This window comes from Physeter macrocephalus, chromosome 18 (assembly GCF_002837175.3).
Source record: "Physeter macrocephalus isolate SW-GA chromosome 18, ASM283717v5, whole genome shotgun sequence".
Classification (NCBI taxonomy): Eukaryota; Metazoa; Chordata; class Mammalia; order Artiodactyla; family Physeteridae; genus Physeter; species Physeter macrocephalus.
The window spans coordinates 86,351,789-86,359,332 of NC_041231.1; the positions used below are offsets into that span (position 1 = coordinate 86,351,789).

General features: G+C 36.4%; 1 non-coding gene across 1 annotated transcript; it reads left to right on the top strand.

Moving 5' to 3' along the window:
• The first annotated feature begins 6,189 nt into the window (after positions 1 to 6,189).
• Positions 6,190 to 6,261, top strand: TRNAA-AGC (transfer RNA alanine (anticodon AGC)). Its single transcript has one exon. It is a non-coding gene; the product is annotated as a tRNA-Ala (tRNA).
• The last annotated feature ends 1,283 nt before the right edge of the window (positions 6,262 to 7,544 follow it).

Here is a 7,544-nt window from a genome sequence, read left to right on the forward strand (position 1 = left end):
GTCTCTAGGTATTTTTTGATTTCCTCTTTGATTTCTTCAGTGATCTCTTGGTTATTTAGTAATATATTGTTTAGCCTCCATGTGTTTGTGTTTTTTACGTTTTCCCCCCTGTAACTGAGTTCTAATCTCATAGAACTGTGGTCGGAAAAGATGCTTGATATGATTTCAGTTTTCTTAAATTTACCGAGGTTTGATTTGTGACCTAAGATGTGATCTATCCTGGAGAATGTTCCGTGTGCACTTGAGAAGAAAGTGTGTTCTGCTGTTTTTGCATGGAATGTCCTGTAAATATCAATTAAATTGATCTGGTCTTTTGTGTCATTTAAAGCTTGTGTTTCCTTATTAATTTTCTGTCTGGATGATCTGTCCATTGGTGTAAGTGAGGTGTTAAAGTCCTCCACTATTATTGTGTTACTGTCAATTTCCTCTTTCATAGCTGTTAGCATTTGCCTTATGTACTGAGGTGCTCCTATGTTGGGTGCATATATATTTATAATTGTTTTATCCTTTTCTTGGGTTGATCCCTTGATCATTATGTAAGGTCCTTCCTTGTCTCTTGTAACATTCTTTATTTTAAAGTCTATTTTATCTAGTATGAGTATTGCTACTCCAGCTTTCTTTTGATTTCCATTTGCATGGAATATCTTTTTCCATCCCCTCACTTTCAGTCTGAACGTGTCCCTAGGGCTGAAGTGGGTCTCTTGTAGACAGCATATTTAGGGGTCTTGTTTTTGTATCCATTCAGCAAGCCTGTGTCTTTTGGTTGGAGCATTTAATCCATTCACATTTAAGGTAATTTTTGATATGTATGTTCCTATTACCATTTTTTTAATTGTTATGGGTTTGTTTTTGTAGGTCCTTTTTCTTCTCTTGTGTTTCCCACTTAGAGAAGTTCCTTTAGCATTTGTTGTAGAGCTGGTTTTGTGGTGCTGAATTCTCTTAGCTTTTGCTTGTCTGTAAAGCTTTTGATTTCTCCATCGAATCTGAATGAGATCCTTGCCAAGTTTTTTTTTTTTTGGTGGTATGCGGGCCTCCCTCTGTTGTGGCCTCTCCCGTTGCGGAGCACAGGCTCCGGACGCGCAGGCCCAGCGGCCATGGCTCACGGGCCCAGCCGCTCCGCGGCATGTGGGATCTTTCCCGACTGGGGCGCGAACCCGGTTCCCCTGCATCAGCAGGCGGACGCGCAACCATTGTGCCACCAGGGAAGCCCTCCCTTGTTACTTTTAATAATTTTTCTTTGTGTTTAATTTTTGTCAATTTGATTACTATGTGTCTCGGCGTGTTTCTCCTTGGGTTTATCCTGCCTGGTACTCTCTGCGCTTCCTGGACCTGGGTGGCTATTTCCTTTCCCGTGTTAGGGAAGTTTTTGACTATAATCTCTTCAAATATTATCTCAGGTCCTTTCTCTCTCTCTCCTCCTTCTGGGACCTCTATAATGTGAACGTTGGTGCGTTTAACTTTGTCCCAGAGGTCTCTTAGGCTGTCTTCATTTCTTTTCATTCTTTTTTCTTTATTTTGTTCCACAGCAGTAAATTCCACCATTCTGTCTTCCAGGTCACTTATCCGTTCTTCCACCTCAGTTATTCTGCTATTGATTCCTTCTAGTGTATTAATGACAGCAACATAACTACTTATTTGATTAATTACATAAACACAAAGAGGTCATAATTACAATACCAAAATCACAATTAACAACTGATTACTTTAAATAGTGTAGTAATCATTTTTTTTTCATTTCTTTTTGTCCTTAAGGTATTACTTTCTCTCCATATAAGTAAGGTTTTTTTTGGTTGTTTGTTTGTTTGATTGTTTGTTTTGAGAAAGAAAATTTAGTTTATCCTTCTGTATTCCATTTTACAGTGGCATTATATTGATGTGCCATAGTTGTCTCAGTTTTTCCTTTTGATGGATATTTGGATCATTTCTCATCTTTTGCTTTATAAATAGTGATGTGATAAATAGTCCTATGCATCTACTTACCTTTTTATTTTTTATTTTTGCCAGTATATCTTTGGATAGCTTCCTAGAAGAGAGATTTATGGGTCAAAGGGTAAATAAATATGTAATTTTTCTAGATACTGCACATCTCCTTCCCTTAGGATTGTATTCCTACCAGCAATCCACAGATGGACTAATGTCTCTGCAACCTTGAACAACAGAATATGCTATACAACCTGTAGATTTTTGCCAATCTGATAGGCGAAAAAATTGTATCATAGTGTTAACTTAGCTGTATCTCCCTTATTATGAGTGAAATTGAGCATTTTTTTCATATAGTTAAGAACCATTTGTATTTCCTCCTCTTAACTCTTTATTCATATCTCTAAACTATTTTTCTATGGATTTGTTGGCCTTTTACTCCTTTTAAAAATTTTATTTATGTAGAAGGAATAGTAACCATTTATCATGATATAAATTGCTAATAATTTTTTCAGCCTATTATCATTTGTTTATTTGATTATGGTGTTTTTTGCAATGCAAAATTTTTCCTTTAATGTTTGTATAATCATATTTATAAATATTTAGAATATTGCTTTTAGATTTGGGGCCATATTAGGTAATTTTGCTACTCCTTAGGTTATAGAGGAGTTCACATATGTTTTCTTTTTGTATTTGTATAGTTTCATTTTTTTAACATTAAAAATTTTAATACATATGGAATTTATCCTGGTATGCAAGGTGAGAAATGTATTCAATTTAATCCTTATTCATGTGACTATTCAATTATCTCAGTGCTACAAATTTAGAAGTTCATCTTTCCTTTGTTGATATGAGTTACTGCCTTTATTGGAAACTAATTTTTATTTGCAACTGGTTTTCTTATAGGATTTTCTATTCTCTATCAATAACAAATTCCAGTTACAGAGGTTTTATGGTATGTTTTAAGCCTGTTGGGCTAGCTCTCCCTCCTTGCTTTTGCTCTTATTATTTTAGGGGTTTCCTGGATATTATTGATGGCTTGTTTTTCTAAGTAAACTTTATAAAAATGACTCAGTTCCAGAAAAAAAGTGATGGCATTTTTATTGGGATTGCATTAAATTAATAAATTATCTTAGGAATAAATGACAATTATATGAAGTTGTGTCTTTTTCCTATTAGAATATTATATATTTTTACAATGTTCAAGTATATTTTTGTGACTTCAAGGGGTGTATTAGAGTTTTATTCATATAGATTTTGGAAATTTTTAAAGTTTATATCCAGGAACTTTTTTCTTTTAAAATTTTATTTCCTTTTCCCTTTACTCCCCTCCCCACCCTCCCTGCTTCCTTCCTCCCACCCCCTTTTCCCTTTCTTTGCTGTTGTTAATGGCTTCCTCTATTGTGTTTTATATATATATATATATATAATTTTTTTTTTTGGTATATGTGAAGGGTATTGATTTTTGTGTGTTATTTTTCTAACCTACCACTTCACTAAAATCTCTTATTGTTTCATAGTTTTTCTTTTATTTTTATTTTTCAGATACATATTAATAACTGAATCATAACATCGTTTTCCCTACTTCTTTCAATTCTTATGCCTTTAACTGTCTTGTTAATTGCTTTGACAACTGTCTCCAACTTAATATTAAATAGCAGTAGAAATACTGAATATTATTTTTTTCTTGCCCGCAAAGCCTCTAGTGTTGCTCAATTAACTAAAATGCTAGTTTTGGGCCTGAAGTACTTTATCATGTTGAGAAATGTCCATCAATTCTTATTTTATTGAGTGCTTGTGGCACATTTGTATTAATTGCTTAAGGCTGTCGTAACAAGGTACCACTAACTGGGTGGCTTAGAACAATAGGAATTTATTCTCTCATAGTTCTCTAGCCCAGAAGTCCAAAAGCAAGGTGTCAGCAGGGCCATGCTCCCTCTGAGGTCTCTAGTGAAGAATGCTTTTTTGCCTCGTTTTAATTTCTGGTGGCTCCTGGCAATCCTTGGATTGTAGCTGCATCACTCTAATCTCTGCCTCCATCGTCACATGGCCTTTTTCCCCTTGTATATCTCTGTCTCTGCATGTTCTCCTCTTGTAAGGACATCAGTCATTGGATTTAGGGCTCACCTTAATCCAATACGATGTCTTTTTAACTAATTACATCTTCAAAGACCCTATTACTAAATAAGGTCACATTTTCAGGTTCTGAGTCCACATGAATTTTTGGAGGACACTATTCAACCACTACAATGTGAAATATATGTTGGCTTTTGTCAATGTCTATTGTGCAGCTCTTGGAGATGATCATGTATGGTTTTTCTCCTTACCTTTATCAATTTGATGGATTATATTAATGTTGTTAAAGATAAACCAGAGCTGGACAGTAGCTAGAGTGGTAAAAACTCTAGATTTCATTCAGGAATATTGCAATGGGCAAAAGGCCTCAATATGGAACCAGGATCAATTCCAAATACAGCATAGCCAAGTGGGAATTTATAACTAAGGAGAAGGGTGGAGTAGGGTGAGGGTCAGTGGATAGAAAATTATTAAGAAGAAACATCAGAGTTAAGGAAGAATTCTGGCTAAACCAACCAAACAGGATTCTTGTTGAAAGTAGGCCAAGGTGATCAGACATCACCCAGGGGATGGCAGCGGATGAGGAACACAATTAGATATCAAGGGTGACCAGACATGGAGGATAGAGGATTCTATCCAAACCAACCTTACAGGATTCTTGCTAAAATTGGACAACACAGAGATGAAAACAGAAATCCCAAAGTCAAGGCCTATTTGAAAAAGAGTTCAGGGAACCCTGAGTAGAGATAGGTAGAGGAGAGAATCTTTGTTAATGTCTTCCTTAATAATGAGTGATCTTTGCATTTCTGGAATAAACCCCACTTGGATATTCTGTATTATATGAAATTAGACTATAGTTTTCATTTTCTGTGTGAACTTAAAAAGTTTGTGATGAACGCTATACTCACTTTATAAAATGAATTGGAAGGGCTCCTTTTCCTGTGCTTTGAAAATTTAAGTTGCATCATGATTCTCTGATATTTAACAGTTCGGTAAAATTTCTTTGTGAAAGTATTTGTGCTTGGTGCCCTCTTGGGGGACATACCTATTCAACTGTTTTTCTATTTTTCTATAGTAATGGTCTGTTTAGACTTTCTGTCTCTACAAGAAGTAATTTGGGTATAATGCATTTATAAAATCCACTTTAAAGTTTTAAAATCATTTGCTGGGTTGTGTCTTATGATTTTTAAAAAGTTTTTCTGTTTTGACGGTTATTTTCTCCCGTCAGTTCTAATTTTGTGTATTTGCACTGATTTTCACTCTTCTTGATTAGGATGGTTAGAGGTTTGTCTATTTTGTTGACTTTTCAAATAACCAGCTTTTTTCTAGTTCTACTTTAAAAAAGCTCATTTTCTGAGTTTGTCTTTATCAACCCTTCCTTCTTCATTCTTTTTGGCTTATTTTGTTCATTTTCTAACATCTTGAACTGAGTGTTTGATTTATTATTTGTCGTTTTATTAACGTCCTTTTCATCTCTGATTGGAGAAGTATTATTTACCGCATTGCCTTATTATGTCTTTTGCCCACATAAGCGACTTCTCCAATCTTATCTGAGGCTCTGTCGGTTTGTGGGGCTGAAAGCGAGAGGCTCAGAGCCTCAGAGAAGGATGTGGTTAGTGAACCAGTCCCACCGTGCGGAGGGTTTTACAAACGGTTAATGTGCATCACAGGTGTAGCCTCCTTAATGGCCTTCAATTCCACCCCAACGGGGGCGCGATCATAGTCCATGCACTCTCTCTCCTCGGCGACCAAAACAAACAGCTCTCCATTTGTCCTACCATCTTCTCTCCCCTCTGGAGCTCATATGGTCTCTATTTTTGCATCCCCCCGCATTATACTTTGTGGCTTTCTGGCAGCCCTTTCAAGCGGCAAGGAAAGAGGAAAGGAGGGAGTGAAAAAAGGAGAGAAAGTATTTCATCTCGTGGTCTTCTAGAGGCTTCAAGGAAGTGACTCCAGACTGATTGGAGCGAAAAGGCCCCAGGACCACCAATAAGGGCTTTCCGTCTAGAATGCAACTTACTTTTCTTTTAGCAAAGCATGTCATAGGACCTAGATTTAGGTTCCAAATTTAAGATTTCGGAAATAAGCGAAATTAGGTAGATTGGACTTTAGCTTGATATTAATTCTTGTAAAACCTACTCAAAATGGCTATGTTGTGTTTTGTATAGATTCCCGAGAGCGTAGTTGGAGCGAGGGGGTGTAGCTCAGTGGTAGAGCGCGTGCTTAGCATGCACGAGGCCCCGGGTTCAATCCCCGGCACCTCCAGTTTTGAAAGTGCTTGTTTCTTTCCCCATTTTACTTTTTTTCCCTGCTCAAAAAGAAAGTAAACCGATTTCACAACTATTTGCTATTAGTATTGGCGCTGCCCTGTTTCTACTTCTCGGGTTTGGCAACACCCAGGTTGGCTGCGAAAGGAGGAAAAGATGGAACGAGAAGACAAAGTCTGGGCTCATCCAGCAGCTCGAGATTCCGGAACAAAAAGCACGTCACATTATTATTAATAAAGCAGGAAAGAAGAGATAAGGATGGGAGAATTTAACAAAGGAAACACATGGTCGCAAGCCAATTTTTCGTAGTTTTTTTTGTTTTCTGAGCCGTTTTGGCCATGATCAGACTGAAGGTTGAGCAAGAAGAGAGCGTTCCAAAATGGGAAATTGAGAAATTTATTTTCATCAGTGGATGTGGAGAAGTCACACTTAGGCAGCAATAGCTCCATTGGGAATACATTGAGCAATACCTTGGGCTGAAGATTTCAGAAGTCACAGATTAATTTCCAGTTTTGTTCTGTCTTTACTCTTACCCGAGAATAGGATTTAACTAGATAATTTAGATGATATACAGAAGTACTTTTATCTGAGACTGTTGCACCCTCTATAGGAAAGGAATTTTCCAGACCCGGGATCAGTGTGGTCTTTGGACAAAAGGAGTTGGTGGTACCTGAGAGCTTGTTAGAAATGCAGGATGTCAGTTCCACCCCAGACTTACTGAACTAGAATTAGCATTTCGACAGGATCCCCAAGTGTGTCCTTTGCACGTGAAAGTTTGAAAATCACTGGTTTGAGTGCTATGATGTGGATTTAAAGGGTATATATTATAAATATATGGCTGTATTATAATTTTTTGCAACTTCCTTCTCTAATGTAGAAAAAACAATTGCAAAAAGTGTATTTCTTTTGTTGAACAATTTTTGTATTCTAATAATTGACACTGTTTCCCCTCTCATGGTAATATGATATTTATTAATATTTATTTTTTGAATCAATATACATAATTGAATTAGATGTGAAGTTTCTTTTTAATAAAAGTTTTGCAAGTTTTGCAATCAAGACGGTGCTAACTTCCAGCATAAACTAGGAAGTTTGTATCTTTGTTTCTGCTCGGCAACATCTTAAATAGGATAAGATCTTTCTCAAGTTAAAATGCCTTCACTTTGGAATTTACCTCTTCAAAGGAAGAATAAGAGCTAGCACTCAGGAGCCGGATTTTCTTTAATAGGAGTAATAGGTCATTTTCGGTTCTGTTGACATATTTTTCTCTCTTGTTTTCAA